Raw genomic sequence first — 21,710 nt, forward strand, 5'->3', positions numbered from 1 at the left:
AAATGTTGAATTTAAATTTTGTTCCGATTAAGGATGTCAATGAAGAAGAAGTGCAAAGAGTTGCAAGGTTTGTGATGAAAGCGATCGACGAGAATCGTCCAAGTTGGTTAATTTACAAGCGTGTGGTGAATGGTCTGTATGCTCTGCTCGATTCCAATATAGACGGTGGCCCAAAATTATTTATTATTGTGATAGAAGCTATAGATGATAATGGTATTCCTTGGTCATATATTGCAAAGGTCAAATTTTTGGGTCACTGGAAATGGTCCACTTTGAAGATGTCCTCAAGGATTACAACAAGTCTTAGACTGCTCTCCCTCCTTACACTAAGCCCTCTCTCTATATATGTGGGAGCGTTATGTCTCTAAACTATGAAAATGGCATAGACCACAATAAAATAATCACATAGTTATCTATACATATATATATACATATATATATATATCTTTTTATTTTTTTCCCTCAAATTTTGTCGATTATAAGTAAACGTTATATAAATTCTTTAATTGGATATGTTTATTGTAACGGTCCAATCACACCGGTAGTAGATATTGTCATCTTTGGATTTTTTCCTTTCGGGCTTCTGCTCAAGGTTTTAAAACGTGTCTATTAGGAAAAGATTTTCACACCCTTATAAAGGGTGTTTCGTTCTCCTCCCCAACCAATATGGGATATATCACAATCAACCCCCATTCAGGGCCCAGTGTCCTCGCTGGCATTCGTTCGTTTCTCCAATTAATAGGGACCCCACCAAATTCATCACACCCTTATAAAGGGTGTTTCGTTCTCCTCCCCAACCAATATGGGATATATCACAATCAACCCCCATTCAGGGCCCAGTGTCCTCGCTGGCATTCGTTCCTTTCTCCAATTAATAGGGACCCCACCAAATTCACCTCTCGTTCCTTTCTCCAATTAATAGGGATCCCACCAAATTCACCTCCCTTTGGGGCCGAGCGTCCTTACTGGCACACCACCTCGTGTCTACCCCCCTTCGGGGAACAGCCTCCTCGTTGGCACACCACCTCGTGTCTACCCCCCTTCGGGGAAGAGCCTCCTCGCTGGCACACCACCTCGTGTCTACCTCCGTTCGGGGAACAGCCTTATCGCTGGCTAACGACCCAAGCCCACAACTAACAAATATTGTCCTTTTTGGGCTTTCTTTTTCGGACTTCTCCTCAAGGCCTTAAAACGCGTCTGCTAGAGAAAGGTTTCTACACCCTTATAAAGATTGGTTCGTTCTCCTCCCTAACCAATGTGGGATATCTCATTTATTATCTTCCAAAATTTTAATATAATCTATTAACTTCATAGCACAAAATAATGTTCATCATCACTCTCAACAAGACGAATTATTCACGTTAATATGGGCATTAAACATATTTATTAAGATTCTAAAAGCTTTGTAGTTAATGACACTCGAGAGAGCACTCTTTTCCAAAATAATATTTCTTAAGAACTTTTGACTTTTGTTTCATCTCCAACATGGCTTAAGCTTTTATGAGCATAAGTATGAAACATTTATTATACAAACACTTTGTTACTTACGAAAGACATAGTTACGAAAGACATGACACTCGAGTAAAAGAGTAGCACATGAATGAACAGAAACAACATTTGAATAAAATCGAATCTGAGGATAGTATGACAAAGAAAGATTTAAAAGAATTGAAAGTAGAAGGTCTACCTTTCTTTTCCGTGGCTCAATCATATGAACTTCAAAATTAAGCGTATTTTTGCTTGAACCAATTCTATACTGGGCGACCTTTTGAAATTTTTTTAAGTGAGCATAAACTACAAAGCATGTTAAAAAGACTTGGGTTCGTAAGTGCCAAATCTAGATTTCGAGTCTTGAAAATTATATTAACATATCAATTTTCTTTTAATCTCAAGACACGAATCTGACAATAACATATTAATTAAAATATTTTATTAGAAGTCAAGTATTTGATACGTGTCTAACAAATGTTGGATTTATATTTACTTTGTACCATAAGTGTCTAATACACCCATGTTCAACACGTGTCAAACATGGTCATGAAAATAAGTTAATCTTACGTTTCTTTAATTATGAAGACATGTTAACTAACTGCAACTTTAATTTTTTCACGTGATAAGACATTTTGACCAAGGGAACGAAGATCACAATGAATATAAGAACGAAAAAGAGAAATCAAATCCTTAATTTAATACACATTTTTAAAGATGGAATACGAGAATAAGTTATCTCATACTTTCTTTAAGCTTGGTCAAGGGTTTTCTATATAGGTTCTTCTCCCTTGTTACAATTAATTTAATAAAAAATTAAACCACCAAATTAAATTTAAAAAATAACAATATATTAAAATTAATTTAATAAAGTTCACAATAAACATGCTTAATACAATTTTAAAAAAATATTTTAAATTTAAAACTAAAAAATATAGTTTTAAATGTTTAATTGTTTGACTTAAACAATACAACTATTATCTCAACTAAAAAAAATGATTTGACGCGTCTCCTAATAGATGGATGCTTCATTAACTTTACTTAATCTAAGGTCCTCAGTGTATACCTATCATGAATATTGAATCTAAAAATACTTTATTTAAATTTTCATAAAACGTCACCCAGCCATGAACTTACGTGTTTTGAAAACACTTTTAAAAATGACACAACAAAGGACTAAATAAAATAAATAAACGTTTAAATTGTAAACATCCTATTCTAGCCTAAGTCTAAGAGAATAAACATGACTACCCTATGCATGTGCCATGGTCTCGAGTTGTGATGCTGTCATCAGCCGTACAAAAATGTCATGCCTTAACCTGAAATATAAGTAGCATGTGGCTTGAGTATTTAAAAAAAATACTCAGTTAGTAACCCTACTATTAGGGGCTAAATATAAGAACATGTAAATGCAATGACGGGACCTATCATAACAGTCTATTTTCCTACGGCACTATCCTAACGGGTAACTTGGATATGTACCATATACTCTATACACAGCCCATATATGCGAGTATGGACTCACCATTCAGTTCGCACTCTGCTGGGTCACGTTTCTTGTCGGGCGAGCATACTCTGGGAGCTCCTTAGACCGGACACCCGATAGAACTAGTAACTTTTACGACAACATTAGGTTAAACATAATGATCGCTCTCCTTCCTGACCGTCACAACATTATGATAAACATAATGATTGTTCATCTACTTGGTCATCGCAACATTATGATAACCATAATGATCGTTTTCCTGCCTCGTAAAGCATGCGCCCGTACTCTCGTGAAGGGTAAGGGGTATCCCCCAATGCATGAGCATGAGCACTCAATAATGCATGAGGTCCCAAATTTTTTTCCATTTTTATTATCATTTCATATATCATTTATCATATCATTTATCATATGTTTCATGCATACGTCGGGGTTGTATCTCTTGCTAGTTCGTCGTTTTGCATTTCAATAACATCATATCATTCAAATTGCATAAATATATCATATCATAACATTTCATGCTTCCAGACATAATTGTTGGATCGGTATGGCAACCCTAGAGGGGGGTTGAATAGGAATTTAACGATAAAAGTGTTTAAACGTGATTAATTTTTCTAATGATGAAACTTTTTACAAATAAGTTGAAGATGATATTACTAGATCAAAATAATTCAAGTCAAAATAATAATAAAGTAGAACATGCAATAAATCACAATAATAATTTTGAAATTAAATAGGGAAGAGTTAGAGAAAATGACACCCTAGTTTTATAGTGGTTCAGTCAAACTCGACCTACTCCACTCTCCAAGCACCTCTTGGAAATTTGAATAAAGAACTTTCTCGACTCTTTCCACGAATCAGAGCCAAACCGCTACACCGCTCTTTTTTCGAGTTCAAGAGTAAACTTAATCGTTTTCACGGCGCAGGATCAAATCGATACAAGTATTTAAGTTTGATAGTAACACACCACAACTTTCTCAAAGAGTAGATTTACAATTTGGGACACTCACAACTATTTCCTCACAATACAATAATAATCCCTCTCAAGAATAAGATGAAAAGAAATAAACTTATAAGCTTGGAGAGAGCAACAAACAATGGAGACTTTGAATAAACGAGGATCGTAGAATGTATGTAAGTTGTATTTTAAAATGTGGGGAAGATGGGTTTATATGGAGGAGAAAAATGGCAAAATGTAGGAATAATGGAAGGTGGAGATTAAAAGTAAATAAATAAAAAAAAATTCCAAATTTATTTATTTAAAAATTTTAATATAATAATAATAAAAAGTTACGTGAGTAATGGTCAAATGGAAATTCAAAATTTATTATAAATATAATAATATAATAATAATAAAAGTGATGTGGGTAACTACCAAAATTTTAAAATATAATAATATAATAATATATTAATATATTATAGTAATAATAAAAATTGATGTGAGTAACGGTTAGATTCAAATTTATATTTTGTAAAAATAATTTTATTTAGAAATATAATAATAAGAAAAACTCCCCCATTTGTTACTCTTCCAAAATTATAAATGTCATACTTATATATTTTGATTTGTCCATCATTTTGATTTTGCTGTCACATCATCACGTCGGGTATGTTGTCTCGATTCTAATTTCTTCGTTTTAGCTTTGATTTGAGTAATTGAAAAGTCGTTGTAATCGTTATTCCCGACCTTATACTGTGGACAGTTCAAAATACTGATAATAGTTAATAATTGAAAGTAGGTTTGTTATCATCAAAACAAATCAATTAATTGATTGAAATTAATTAAAGTGAGATCAATGGCCAAAAAGCCAACAATAACAATTTTCATCATATATATATATCATACTATAACATATCGCATCACAATATATAATATTATAAACATCTCAATTTATCACATATCTCGTACCATAACATATTTCATATCATATCACTATGGTCATATCGCTCCCTAACTTATCATAGCCTTAACATTCTTATACCTATCACATTCATATCGTTACATAAACATATCCTAACACTATCGTTCTATCAATCTATCATAATCCTATCACTTTCTACCCATAATTTAACCATATTATTTTATCAATCGAACGTGACTAAATCGTGTTTATCAATCTCTTATATACATAGCACTTCGATACGTAACCTAACCTTAATGTTTCATGAATATATCTTACTCCTATCATTACATTAGGTTTAGTGCATCATTCTCGTTTCCTATCTCAAACATATCATTGAACACCTCATACTATAAGTGTTACCATGCAATTCACATATTATAACATATACATATCATATCATAAGCATATCGATCCATAAATAATTCATACATATCAATATATATGACACGTGCAGAACCACGAGGCACGTGTCAACATCAAATATAACCATGTCGATAGTAAGGCCACTTACCTGATTAGTTTAGGTTGATATCACCAATTTATGCGTAATGAAAGTTTGATTTTGTCCTTTGTACCCATGTCAACCTACGGAACCCGACATCAATTTCAAATTCAATTCTCTATCTATTCTAATGTTTTAGTATTATACTATGGGTTATGGATTTTGCTGTTTAGTTATCGGTTAGTCAATTGTTATCCTAAAACTATATATTGAAAATGGTCGTATATATTATAGGTTACTCAACATAGTACTACTATCTATAGAAAATGGTTATATATAGTAAACGACTATTTATAGTAAAAAGCAAAGAGATATATGTAGTAGGTGGTTATGTTATATATATAGTAAGCTATATATACTCGGTAGTTCTTACCAGATGTACTTTCTCTGTTCTATCGGTACATGAATACAAAACTTTTTAGCCAATTTTCTTGCATTTTCTCTCTCGCTTATTATTTATGTTTATAAGATGGATTGTGTGAGTTGTTGTGCAATCCTAACACATATCATTCCATGAACATGTCTTAGCCATATTGATACATTATGTTTATAACGTCCTCCTCGTATCCTACTTCAAACAAAGCATTGAATGCATCATACAATAATAGCTATCATACCGTTCACATATTGTAACATATACATATCATATCCTAGTTATATCATTTCATAAACATTTCACACACATCAAATATATATGACGCGTGTAGAACCACGTGGCACGTGTCAACACACAACATCAATTCTATCATATTTCCAAAATTGGCTTGACTTGCTCTCAAAGTTTGTAAGGATAAAAAAAAGTACATAATTGAAGGAAAAACTAACAAAAACCCTACACAGGAGTTGTTAAGGATAGTTAACTGTTCATTAGAAGTCAAATATCTGATTTGCCTTACATTACCTTGTTCATTATAAGTCAAATATCTGATTTGCCTTACATTACCTTGTTATTTGCCTTACATTACCTTACATTACGGGTATTACGGGTTACCATATTTGCCATTTTATTAAAGGCAAATATATTGTATTCATTTATTATTCTCTCCTTCTATCGCTATTTTCATATTATTTGTATTTTACCATATTTTCTGTATTCTGTAAATGATTATAAATAAGAGAACTCACACCACCATTTAGGTGTGGTGGATTCAGCAAACATTCAGATGGTATCAGAGCCCTTTCGGTTTAACAACCCTGATCCTGTCTTCTCTATGGCTTCCGAATTTTCTTATCATCTTCTTCCTTTCCATACTCCAATCCATATGATCACAAGGAAAAGTCAACTTCTCCCTCACCTCACTAAAAATCTTCTTTCCATAAGTAAATTAACGTCTGATTTTCCTCTCTCCGTTACATTTACTAATAATCTTATTACTATCAAGAATCGTCAAACAGGAAGGGTGGTGGCGACCGATAAAAGAGATGGAGGGCTATATGTGCTGGAGCGTGGCAACTCTGCTTTTATTTCAGCCCTTAGAAACAAATCTTTACGTGCTTCATATGATTTATGGCATGCTCGTCTGAGTCATGTGAATCATTCTATTATTTCTTTTTTAAATAGAAAATGTCATCTTTCTCTTACGTCTTTATTGCCTTCTCCATCATTATGTAATATTGTCAGGTTGCGAAAAGTCATTGATTGTCTTATTCCCGCAATGAACGTAGGTCGTCTCATGTGTTAGATCTTATTCATTGTGATCTTTGGGGTCCTTCTCTCGTCAAATCAAATTCGGGTTTTCTTTATTATGCTATTTTTATTGATGATTATTCTCGATTCACTTGGTTTTACCCTTTAAAATTTAAATCTGATTTTTTTGATATTTTTCTTCAATTTCAAAAATTTGTGGAAAATCAATATTCTTCTCGTATCAAGGTATTTCAAAGCGATGGTGGTACCGAATTTACTAGTACTTGTTTCAAAACTCATTTACGTAATTCTGGCATCCACCATCAACTCTCTTGTCCATATACACCTGCTCAAAATGGTCGTGCTGAGAGAAAACATCGTCATGTGACTGAGACTGGCTTGGCCCTTCTCTTTCACTCTCATCTTTCTTCTCGTTTTTGGGTTGACGCCTTCAGCACTGCAGCTTACATTATCAACCGGTTGCCTACTCCACTTCTTGGAGGTAAGTCACCCTTTGAACTCCTTTATGGCTACACTTCACATTATGACAATTTTCATCCCTTTGGTTGTCGTGTTTATCCTTATTTGCGTGATTATATGCCTAACAAGCTTTCTCCCCGCAGCATTCCTTGTATTTTTTTGGGTTATAGTCCTGCTCATAAAGGGTTCCGCTGTCTTGATCCCGCCACCACTAAGCTATATATCACCTGCCATGCTCAATTTGATGAAACTCACTTTCCTGCTATCCCTAGCTCCCAGACCCAACCTCTTTCCTCTATTCCTATTTCAAATTTCTTAGAACCACATTTTCATCATATTGATTCATCCCCCCCTACCACTTCATCACCGCAAACTCCTCGATCCAGTTCATCCCCGTGTGATATTTGTTCTGACCTTGTAGATGAGTCTGTGCAGGTTGATACTTCTCTTGCAGGTTCCACTTTGCCACCCTCGACTTCTAATTCGACCTCTATTGAACCTCCTGTTGATTTCTCTTCTTTGGGCACTCATCCTATGATCACACGAGCCAAAGCTGGTATATTCAAGACTCGTCATCCAGCAAATCTTGGTATTTTGGGCTCATCTGGACTTCTTTCTGCTCTTCTTGCATCCACTGAGCCAAAAGGATTCAAATCTGCGGCTAAGAATCCTGCTTGGGTGGCTGCCATGGATGAAGAAATTCGAGCATTACAACAAAATGATACTTGGACTTTGGTTCCTCGCCCTGCCAACACCAACATCGTGGGCTCTAAATGGGTGTTTCGTATTAAATATTTGCCTGATGGATCTGTCGAGCGTTTCAAGGCTCGTCTTGTTGCCAAAGGTTATACTCAGGTTCCTGGTCTTGACTACACTGACACTTTCAGTCCGGTTGTCAAAGCTACCACTGTCCGTGTTGTGCTTTCTATTGCAGTCACAAATAAATGGCCTCTTCGACAACTTGATGTCAAGAATGCTTTTCTCAATGGAACTCTTATTGAACGTGTTCATATGGAACAACCTCCTGGGTATATTGATCCTCGATTTCCCACTCATGTTTGTCTATTAAAGAAAGCCCTCTATGGTTTAAAGCAAGCTCCTCGTGCTTGGTTTCAGCGTTTTAGCTCATTTCTTCTCACACTTGGGTTTTCTTGCAGTCGCGCTGACACGTCCCTTTTTGTCTTTCATCAGCAATCTAACATTATCTATTTGCTTCTTTATGTTGATGACATTATTGTTACCGGCAACAACTCATCTCTTATTGACAGCTTTACTCGCAAGCTTCATTCTGAGTTTGCTACCAAAGATTTGGGTTCTCTCAGTTACTTTCTTGGTCTTGAAGCTTCACCCACTCCTGATGGTCTCTTTATTAGTCAGTTAAAATATGCTCGAGATATTCTTACTCGTGCTCAGTTGCTCGATAGCAAACCAGTTCACACTCCCATGGTTGTTTCTCAACACCTGACTGCTGATGGTTCTCCTTTCTCTGATCCTACTCTCTACAGATCTCTTGTTGGCGCCCTTCAGTACTTGACTATTACGCGTCCAGATATTGCCTATGCTGTCAATTCTGTCAGTCAATTCTTGCATGCCCCTACTGCAGATCACTTTCTTGCTGTCAAACGTATTCTTCGCTATGTCAAAGGAACACTCCACTTTGGTCTTACCTTTCGTCCATCCACTGTTCCTAGTACGCTAGTCGCTTATTCGGATGCTGACTGGGCTGGTTGTCCCGATACTCGTCGTTCTACATCCGGCTATTCTATTTACCTTGGTAACAATCTCGTTTCTTGGAGTGCCAAAAAGCAACCTACTGTCTCACGCTCCAGCTGTGAATCTGAGTATCGTGCTCTTGCCACAACTGCTGCTGAACTTCTTTGGGTTACGCATCTTTTGCATGACCTCAAGGTCCCTATTTCACAGCAGCCCTTACTCTTATGTGACAACAAAAGTGCTATTTTTTTTAGCTCTAATCCCGTTTCTCACAAGCGGGCCAAACATGTTGAACTAGATTATCATTTCCTTCGAGAACTTGTTATCGCTGGCAAACTTCGCACACAATATGTACCCTCTCATCTCCAAGTTGCTGACATCTTCACAAAGAGTATTTCTCGACCTCTCTTTGAATTTTTCAGATCCAAGCTTCACGTTCGTTCAAATCCGACGCTCAGCTTGCAAGGGGGTGTTAAGGATAGTTAACCGTTCATTATAAGGCAAATAGTTAACCGTTCACTAGATATTTGCCTTACATTACGGGTTATCATATTTGTCATTTTATTAAAGGCAAATATATTGTATTCATTTATTATTATTTCTTTTTATCGCTATTTCCATATTATTTGTATTTTACCCTATTTCTGTATTCTGTAAATGATTATAAATAAGAGAACTCACACCACCGGTGTGGTGGATTCAGCAAACATTCACAGGAGTGGAGGTAACGGTTGACCAACCCACTTTAAAATCAAGTTGAAAGAGTTGCTAGTGAAAATTGCAAATCCTTAAAAACTATTTTTTTTTTCCTTTTTATTTTTTTTTTATTTTTTTTATTTTGGTGTGTATAAAGAGGAAGGAGAAATGGAAAGAAATGAGAGGGAACTGGTTCATGAAACTACTTTTTTATTTTTTATTATTAATATATATAGATATATAGATATATATTTTTATACAATTTTAAAAAATGTATCACATTGGTGTCTTGAATTTTTAAAAAATTGACATGTTAATATAATGTCTGGGATAAGAAATCTGGATTTTACACTTGATTTCTCCGACATTTTTTTACGACATTGTCATGTTACGTCTCGCTTCTAAGAGTGAAAACTATCCATACAGACGAACATAAGACATTTCAATATGTTTTGTTATCACTCACATATTTATTTTAAAAAAGAATGAAGAGGTCACCCAATATAGAATTGGTCCAAACTTAAACTTTATCTAAGTATTTCTTTATCATTTTATTCTCAAAATCCATTCTATTCAGACGTTGTTATGGTTCATTCATATGATCCTCTTTACTCAAGTATCGTATTCAGATGTTATTAGCGGTTCGAGATGGAACAAAAATCCAGAGTTTGTATAATCTTAATAGATACTTTTAACGCTCATATTAATGTGAATATACTCTTGCCTTGTTAAGGAAGGTTGGTATTACGTGCATAATTAAGAACCCAATTTTGATAAAATTTGAGAAAAAAAAAAAAGAAAAAGAGTTATATATATATATATATATAAACTATGTTATTATTTTATTGAGGCCTATGTCATTTTCATAGTTTAGAGAGAGTAACGTCCACATATATAGAGAGGGAGGGCTTAACGGAAGGAGGGAGAGCTAAGGCTTGTTGTAATCCTTGAGGACATCTTCAAAGGATAAGAGATCGAGCATTTTAAGGTTAAACCCACAACTCTCCACCTTAGCAATATAGGACCAAGAAATGACATCTTCATTTAAAACTTCTATCACAAAAATAAAAATTATGTTCCTACCTGCATTGATAACCCGACCATTCACCACATGCTTGTAAATTAACTGACGTCCACTAATTTTGTTAAACTCGTCCACTGCAAACCTTCCAACTATTCGTCATTCTTCTTCATTGACATCCATAATTTGAACTAAATTTGAAGGCAATTCTCCGCCGCTCAATCAGGAATTTCTTTGATAGATAGTTTCAACAGACTTACTTGTTCATGAATACTTTGAAGTTCGATATTTATAGTTGTGGCTTAACGCTATTTAAATTGATATAGCCGAATCTTACAACAATGACTAATTGAGCATTCCTTCATGATAGCGTCGAATCAAATTCTTTAGTTTGAATAATGTTTACATTGTTTTAGTCAAACAAACGAGAGTAGTGTACAGCCAATAGTACAAACAATTTATACGTGTATTTTTTCTTACATATCAAAATATATGTCCAATGGGAAATGTTGGATTACAAATGTTTAACATATATTCCATTGTACTAACAAGTTTTCAATACATATCCAATACGTGTCGAATACGGACACAAGAATAAGATATTTTGATGCTTTTACCACCATTCAAAGTAGTTTGAAAGGTAGCACGTCAAATTTTACGATTGACTAACTACAACTTTAATATTCTCTTTAAAGTGTTCGTTTAGACCAAAGGAACGAAGATGAGAATGAAAATAGAAATTAAAAAAGGAAATAAAAGTATTTTCATTCTTTCTTTAAATCGGTCAAAAAGTATTTTATTCGCTTCCAGAATTAAGGGTTTTCTTTCTCCTTTCTCACTTTTCACGTTTAACTTTCTTTTTTAATTTGTTCGTATGAAGAAATTAGGAAAGAGAAAGAAAAGAAGAAAAAAAATTGTGTTTGGTCATACTTACGTCTTAGATTTTTTTTAAAAATGGCATGAAATCTTGTTCGTGTGCCGTTATAATTTTGTCTCATGTCTATATATCATTATCTTGGAGCTCATATATCAATAACAATATACGCAATAAACAACATTTCATTTTCTTATCTTACGCATGACATACCTGACGGTGACGGGCATCAACAATTGGATTGTGGAATATGTCAACATTAGATTTTCTTATTTAATCTCAGGCCATTACTATACTTTTAACCGTACATTTAATGCGGAATTACTTTAAATGAGCTCTTATTATTCACTCGTTGATTGTCATTTTCAATTAGAATGTCCATCTTGTTTCCTTAATAACTCAAATTACATAATTCAATTTAACTTAAATCGAGAATTTAGACCGACCTTATACTGACCTTAATTGCCTTAAACAAGGTCAATTAAAGCTTTAGGATGGTCAGAACGGTGGAATTTGGGCAAAATACCCTTTACTAAGCTGAATATGGGCTGAGGCTTGATTTTTGGTCGTGGGTTGAGAGGTTGTGCATAGGATAAGCAGTTGGGTGAGATAAGGGTATGAAGCATGAAAGACTCACCTCCTGTATACACGNTGCACATACCATAACAATCACATAATATAACCCAAACATGTCTTCAAACATATCATATCTTAACATATCAATTCATCACATACAACATAATATTCATGTATCATCTCATACACATATCATTTCATAATAATTTGTATATACGAGTATATGACACGTGTGAAGCCACGAGCACGTGTCATCATTCAACATACAATTATAATCAAACTGATGGTAGAATCACTTACTTGGTTGGCTTAGCCCGAAGCTACTACGACCCCTTGATGCCAACTTAACATTGGTCTCTGAAATTTAATTTTAAGGAGTTCCACAATTATAAAATAACATTCTACAAAATTGGCTTACCTAATTTGACATAAAATAATTTAAACTTACTCTTAATAAATTAATATAAANTAACGTTGTATCTCTTCAATTTGTCTCAACGCTAACCCTCAGACTCTCTCTCTTTCTCGTTCTCTCTTTGTATTACGTCCTATTTCCTTCTAGGTGGTGTTTTGGAGGATGGTTGAGACTCGTGAAGCTGTTTGGCATGTCGTGGGGGTCATGGGAGAGCGTGTGTGAGAAGGGAGCGAGAATTCCGGCGCCTCACCGAAATTCTCGAGCCTTTTTCGACGATCGAGTTATTACCATTTTTTTGTGGTCGTTACATTATATACCCCAAAAAAGAACTTTTGTCCTCAAAAGTCTCGAACTCAAATATTAACTCGGGGTACTTTTCTCTTATCTCATCCTCCCACTCCCATGTGGCTTCCTCTGTTTGGTGGTTTCGTTAAAGTATTTTGACAAAGACATATTCCTATTGCGTAAGGACTTCACTTCCCAAACTAGAATTCTTACCAAGTCTTCTTCAATCCAAAGAGGTTTGTAGTTTATCAAGTGAGTGTGGTCTGTTAAGTATTTTCTAAGTATGGACACATGGAATACATCATGTACGCTTGAGAGGGAGAGTGGTAGGGCCAGCTTATATGCTACCAGATCGATTCGCTTTAAGATTTCAAAAGGCCCGATGAAGCAAGGACGTTAGCTTGCCTTTACGCTGAAACCTCAGGACACCCTTCATAGGAGCCACTTTCAAATTCTAGGTTCCTACACCTTACATCTGCGTAGCTTATTTGTTTGCTTTGCGCGGTGGGCATCCTTGCTTTAATTTTCTGTATAGTCTCGTTGGTAATATGGACCAACTCGAGTCCAACTAATTCTCGTTCGCCTACTTCATCCCAGCATAATGGGGATCTACACCATTATCCATACAACGCTTTGTACGATGTCATTTTCGATAGTTGCTTAGAAACTATTATAGTAGAGAATTCCATTAGATTTAGTTTGGTGCCCTAACTTCCAGTTAAGTCGATTACACATTTTCGTAGCATGTCTTTCTAAAATATGGTTCAAACACTCCGTCTGACCATTCGTTTGAGGGTGGAAGGCAGTGCTAAAGTCGAGACGAGTACCCAACGCTTTTTGGAGTCTATGCCAAAATACCGACGTAAAGCGTGGGTCCCAATCCGATACTATCGATACTGGAACTCCATACAACCTCAAAATTTCCTTCACAAGCGTTCTATGGAACTCCATGCAACCCCACCAGCGTTTTGCTTCATATCATAACATTTTTATTATAGCTTTCTTTGCATATATCGGGATTGTACATTATACCAATTTTTCATTTGCATGTCAATCATATCACATATCGTTCATGTTGCACATATGTCATATGATAAACTTATCATGCCTTTTTACGTATCAATTCACATCATGCACATACCATAACAATCACATAATATAACCCAAACATGTCTTCAAACATATCATATCTTAACATATCAATTCATCACATACAACATAATATTCATGTATCATCTCATACACATATCATTTCATAATAATTTGTATATACGAGTATATGACACGTGTGAAGCCACGAGCACGTGTCATCATTCAACATACAATTATAATCAAACTGATGGTAGAATCACTTACTTGGTTGGCTTAGCCCGAAGCTACTACGACCCCTTGATGCCAACTTAACATTGGTCTCTGAAATTTAATTTTAAGGAGTTCCACAATTATAAAATAACATTCTACAAAATTGGCTTACCTAATTTGACATAAAATAATTTAAACTTACTCTTAATAAATTAATATAAATTTTAAAAAAACAAGCAAATTTTTCACGGAATAAAACAAAGAGAATTTAAAACATAATATACATTATATGTCAAAACAATGTTCATACATAAGTAGTTAAAACACAACATAATAGTTAAAACACAAAATAAGAAACGGACACAAAACATTTTTAAACAAAAGACGATGGGTGAGGCTTGTGTATGATACATACTCTAGAGTTTGCTCCTAACCTCGACTAGCTCCTTATTACCTAAAAAAATATGGAAAATAAGGAATGAGTACAAAGGCTAGTAGCCTACTTGTAGGCTCTTAATCATGTCCTTGATATGGTTGGGTACCACACCCTTTCTTTTATTGTTCTGGTTGTTGTTGTAAGTATTTAGACCCTCTCGTTCTTGTTCTTGACTTTGTGGATTCTTATCAAGATCTATCCTCAGGATTTTGTGTTAAAATATCATCACTAGCACGAGTTAAGCCCAACAACTATATTTATGTTAAGAAAATAATTTATAACTTTAGGAATAAATTTAGGAAAATTATTGAGGGATTTTACAAATAAATTTAGGAAAATGATTTAGGTATTTTAGAAAAAAAACTTTTAGAAATTTTAGGAATAGATTGACTCCATAGTATAAATATCTCTCCACCCTACCTAGTTATCATCCCAAGAAATTCTGAGCAATACGAAATATTCTACAAAGTGTCTTGTATTATCTTCTCGATTGGTCTTAATAAAGTGTGCGAGTGTTTTCCACAGAGAGTCGTGTTCAACAATCTGGTATTAGAGCGAGGTTAGTGTAGGTTATCTGATCTCTCGGAATTCTTAGTATGCTTTGTGGTTGCAGCTTTGTCTGATCTGCCACATCAGAAATGATTTCCTGAGATTAGTAGTGAGTGAGTTTCTTTTGTGTCGTGAGTAGTCTGTGACTCTGCAGTTCTTCTTTTGTGTAATGATGATTTGGCCTATTTGGAAGGATCTTGGACTAAAACTGTTAGCTCTACCGTGGTACTTTACTTATAGTTATTGCTTAAGTTTAAGCGGTAAGCTACTGTATTGCTTTATATATTTCTATTCTTTTTGCATAGATAGCATTGTCCATGCCTTTATATGAAACAAGTATCTTTCAAAATTTTGGATATAAATTTATCTACTTGTCTCAAACAAATCATGACTTTTCACCTTACCATTTTTAGTTGATTTCATATAATTTAATTGTTTCATAATTCTTTGTGGTTCATAGTGTAACTCGACCTCAGTTTCAACGAAATATAATTTTCTTAGACAATTATATTGTGGCTTGTGTTTAATTTAGGAAGGGCTCCTATTTAAACAAAAGTAAATGCTATAAATAGCTCTTACAAAACTCATAAATAGCTCTTACAAAACTCTATTGAAATAAGCCTTCCTACAAAAGCTCGGCTGAAATAATTATTCAGCGTTAATTCCATCTTAAAATAGGTTGGACTAATTTTGACAGCCTACTTTAGTGCAACCTTATTTCTTGATCATTACAAGAGACTTAGGAAAGGCTTCAAACTTCACTTTGGCAAGTGTCTTGGTGAATATGTCTGCAACTTGCTCGTTAGTATGTATTTTCAACAATTCGGATCCTGCGATAACACTTTCTCTCGAACAAAGTGATAATGAGTTTCAATATGTTTCGAACGAGCATGAAACACTAGATTTCCAGCGAGTTTTATTGCACTTTCATTATCACAATTGATTGAGAGTAGTCACCATTTCTTGAATAAGCCTTCTGAGCCACACGCATTCTTGAGTAGCCATTGTACCAGCTACATATTCTGCTCCACAACTTGACAAGGCAACGGTACTTTGCTTCTTACTGCACCATGAAATTGCAGCAGAGCCTGCTGTAAAACAANCCCTCTCGTTCTTGTTCTTGACTTTGTGGATTCTTATCAAGATCTATCCTCAGGATTTTGTGTTAAAATATCAATCACTAGCACGAGTTAAGCCCAACAACTATATTTATGTTAANTGACTTCTCATACGTTAATCCATAATTTAGAGTGCCCTTGATGTAACAAAGAATCCTTTTTGCTGCAATTAAATGAGACTCATGTGGTTGATCCATAAATTGAGACACAACTCCTACTGAAAAGGCAATGTCTGGCCTTGTGATAGTTAAGTAGAATAAGCTACNATGTAACAAAGAATCCTTTTTGCTAGTCTCAATTAAATGAGACTCATGTGGTTGATCCATAAATTGAGACACAACTCCTACTGAAAAGGCAATGTCTGGCCTTGTGATAGTTGAGTAGAATAAGCTACCGACAGGTTGACGAAAGAATGTCGTATTTGCAAGTGGCTTCCCTTCATTTCTGGCTAATTCTAGATTTGGTTCCATAGGAGTAGTTTTTTCTCTTGAATTTTCCATACGAAACCTCTGCAATAAACTTGATGCATATCCTTTTTGAGACAGAAAATAACCATCATCACATTTCTTAATTTCTAACCCCAGAAAACAATCAGCTTCACCTAATCTTTTCATTTCAAAACGAACAGACAGGGCATCTTGAAGACTACTGATTTCAACACTATCATCACTAGTAATAATCATGTCATCAACATAAAGTAAGAGCAAGGTGCATCCAGTTGTTGTTTTCTTAACAAATAAGCTCGGATCAGCACATGAACACTTAAAACCACAAAAATTAAGATATTGAGCAATCTTACCAAACCAAGCACGAGGAGCTTGTTTGAGTCCGTATAATGCCTTCTTAAGTCTGCACACGTAATCAGGATATTCCTTAGAGGTAAATCCTGCGGCTGCTCCATAAAAATATCACAATCCAACTCTCCGTAAAGGAAAGCATTTTTCACATCAAGCTGCCATAATTTCCAGCCTTTATTGGCAGCTAAAGAGATGATTGTCCGCAATATTACCATCCTTGCGACCGGACTAAAAGTCTCGTCATAGTCTCGACCATATTGCTGAGAGAATCCACGAGCAACAAGCCGAGCTTTGTGTCTATCAATTCTACCCATCAGCCTTTTTCTTCACCTTATAAATGAAGAAACAACTTTATTATAGCATCATATTAAAGCTATAAATACTATATTATAGCATTAAAAATGTTATTATAAGTTAATGATAACACAATATTTTAGTTATATTAAATATATTATAGCTTTAATGAAACGCTATAATATGTTTTTATAGCAACGTATATAAGCTATAATTTAAATTATATTATAGTATTTATTATAGTTATACAAAAACGCTATAAAAAGTCTCAGACTTTTAATGACATGGGTTGTCACGACGTACGAAAAACGCTATAAAAAGTCTACGATAACATTTTTCGTAAGATATCGTATCAATTATTCTTGTAGTGGGAGCAGGCAATGGAGGAAGAAATTGTATCCTTGGAGCAAAATCAAACTTGGGAATTAGTGTCAAGACCAAGAGATATCAAACTCATCTCTTGCAAGTGGGCTTACGAAATAATGTGTCTCTCGGATGGATCAATTGAAAGATACAAGACTCAATATGTAGCTTGAGGATTCTCTCAAGAATATGGGCTAGACTATGATGAAACGTTTAGTCTAGTGGCGAAGATAACTATCATACAGGTTCCTCCAATACTTGTGGTAAATAAAGATTGGAAATTATGGCAGATGGATATGAAGAATGTTTTCCTGAATGGTGAGTTAAACAGAGAGTTCTACATGGACCAATCGAAGAAATTCGAAAATGAAGTTGGAGTCAATAGTCAATATATGCGAAGTCCGAAGAAGCCTCATTTAGATGCGACTCGACGGACCTTGAGATATGTCAAAGGTACAATCAATTACGATCGTTTGTACAAAAGAAGCGAAGACTGCAAACTAGCTGGATATAGTGATGTCGGCTATGTAGGAGACCACTATACTCGAAAATCAATCACTGGGTATGTGTTCAAGCTCGGTTCGAGAACAATTTCTTGGTGTCACAAAAGACAACCAACTGCATCATTGTCAACTAGAGAAGCAGAGTACAGAGCAGGGGCAGGAGTAACTCAGGAATGTATATGGCTGAAACTTCTTATGAAAGATTGGCACCAGAAAGTTGACTATTCGATACTACTTCAATGCGACAACCGATTTATGATTCGTCTAGTAGAAAATTCGATGTTTCATGGCTAAACAAAGCATATGGAGGTGCACTGCCATTTTATTAGAGACAAAGTCTTGAAGGAAGAATACGGATGACCAAGTGGCAGACTTGTGCAAAAGAGCTAAATACTAGCACACATGAAAGCTTTCGCTGGTGCAGCGAATGAGAACTAGTGTTGAGGGGAGTGTTAAAATATCATCACTAGCCCAATAGGGTTAAGCCCAACCATTGTATGAGTGACTATATTTATGATAAGAAAATGATTTAGGATTTTAGAAATAAATTTAGGAAAATGATTCAGATATTTTAGGAAAAACGTTGAGAAATGTTAGGAATAAATTGACTACCATCTAGTATAAATACCCCTCCACCCTACCTAGTTCATCATCCCAAAAAATCCCAAGAGTTGTGAAGCAATACAAAGTAGTAGTATTCTACAAAGTGTCTTGTATTCTCGTCTCGATTGATCTTAAGAAAATGTGCTTGTGTTTCTCACATAGAGTTGTGTTCAACACTTTGGTCCTTGGATTCTAAAACCTTGGTTCAGATCTAAGGACCTTAGTACTATGGTTCTTAGTTCTTGTCCTTAGAACTTGGATATTGATATATGTTCTGTTCTAGTTCTTGATCGTTGTCTTGTTCTTGCTACTTTCTAGGTTATTATATTCTTGATTTGTTTTCCAAGATAATCCCCCTATAATTTAGGGTACGAGTCGTGAACTTGAAAACATGTGCCTAAGGCTTCTTACGTTTCAAGCGACATAGTCTTAACCTACGTTCAAGGCTTCCTACGTTCCAAGCGACGTAGTCTGAACCTGCATCTTACCATCCTAGTAGGTAGAGTCAATAGGTTTGAAGGGTTGGGATGGAATTTGAGATGGAAAATGACATGGATTTGTGAAGGGGGGATTTAATTTATTGCCGGAAAAAACTCTTTTTCCCGACATAAAAAAAGTTACTTTCTTTTCTTTTACTTTTTTTCTTTTTTCTTTTTTCTTTTCTTTTATTTGTCCTTTATTAAATATGTTTTTTTTTTTCGGTTATTTATATTTACTGTTGTTTCTTTCTTTTATAACTCAATTATATTTTTTCAATTAATGTATAATTAATTGATTTAAATTATAATTATAATTAATAAAAATTAAATGAGTATTCTATTGTAATAATTATAATTAATTGTTTTTATTATTTTATTAATAAATTATTATAACAGTATATATCTCATTCAATATAATTCGCTAAATATTTACATAAATTTATTTAAATTATTTATTTGAGAATAATTATTAAAATTTATTATAAAATAAACTAAAAAAATAGATGCATAAATTAAAATTTAATTAATTAAAATTATTTTAATAATCTAACTTAATAAAAATGAGTGAATTATCTAAAATTAAATAATAATAAAATTATCGAAAATACTGGTATAAAATTCTTATTTGATTACCTGTTATTCTATTCCCAGACATCCTAAATAAAATTTTGAACCAAACGATCTCTATAAAAATCGAGACTTGGGATTTTTGGATGAAAGTAATGATCATGGGTTTATAATCAATGAATACTATCTCCAGTGGTGTGATGCCTTTTGGGGAAGCCCAAAACAAAGCCACGAGAGTTTATGCTTAAAGTAGACAATATCATACCATTATAGAGAATGTGTTCATCTAACATTGTAACAGAACCATGTCCTAAACTTAGTCATGTCAATCGAATCCTCAAATGTCGAACAAAAGTACTACAAAAGTATTGTGAGACTCGAAGGCATAGTAAAAAATGACTAAGACTCCAAAAGTAAAGGAGCTGAGCCTCGACTAAGGGGAGGTGTTGGATGAAAGTCCCACATCGGTTAATTTAGGGAATGATCATGGGTTTATAATCAACAAATACTATCTCTAAGGCCTTTTGGGAAGCCCAAAGCAAAGCGTGTTCATCTAACATAATATCAAAGTCATGCCCTAAACATAGTCATGTCAATAGAATCCTCAAATGTCGAACAAAAGTAATACAAAAGTATTGTGAGCCTCGAAGGCATAGTAAAAAATGACTAAGACTCCAAAAGTAAAGGAGCTGAGCCTCGACTAAGGGGAGGTGTTGGATGAAAGTCCCACATCGGTTAATTTAGGGAATGATCATGGGTTTATAATCAACAAATACTATCTCTAAGGCCTTTTGGGAAGCCCAAAGCAAAGCGTGTTCATCTAACATAATATCAAAGTCATGCCCTAAACATAGTCATGTCAATAGAATCCTCAAATGTCGAACAAAAGTAATACAAAAGTATTGTGAGCCTCGAAGGCATAGTAAAAAATGACTAAGACTCCAAAAATAAAGAAGTCGAGCCTCGATTAAGGGGAGGTGTTGAATGAAAATCTCACATCGGCTAATTTAGGGAATGATCATGGGTTTATAATCAAGAAATACTATCTCTAAGGCCTTTTGGGAAGCCCAAAGCAAAGCGTGTTCATCTAACATGATATCAGAGTCATGCCCTAAACATAGCTATGTCAATAGAATCCTCAAATGTCGAACAAAAGTACTACAAAAGTATTGTGAGCCTCGAAGGCAAAGTCAAAAATGACTAAGACTCCAAACGTAAAGAAGTCGAGCCTCGATTAAGGGGAGGTGTTGGATGAAAGTCTCACATAGGCTAATTTAGAGAATGATCATGGGTTTATAATCAAGAAATACTATCTCTAAGGCCTTTTGGGAAGCCCAAAGCAAAGCGTGTTCATCTAATATGATATCAGAGTCATGCCCTAAACATAGCTATGTCAATAGAATCCTCAAATGTCGAACAAAAGTACTACAAAAGTATTGTGAGCCTCGAAGGCAAAGTCAAAAATGACTAAGACTCCAAACGTAAAGAAGTCGAGCCTCGATTAAGGGGAGGTGTTGGATGAAAGTCTCACATAGGCTAATTTAGAGAATGATCATGGGTTTATAATCAAGAAATACTATCTCTAAGGCCTTTTGGGAAGCCCAAAGCAAAGCGTGTTCATCTAATATGATATCA

The sequence above is a fragment of the Cucurbita pepo genome, chromosome LG06 (assembly GCF_002806865.2).
Source record: "Cucurbita pepo subsp. pepo cultivar mu-cu-16 chromosome LG06, ASM280686v2, whole genome shotgun sequence".
NCBI classification, from domain to species: Eukaryota; Viridiplantae; Streptophyta; class Magnoliopsida; order Cucurbitales; family Cucurbitaceae; genus Cucurbita; species Cucurbita pepo.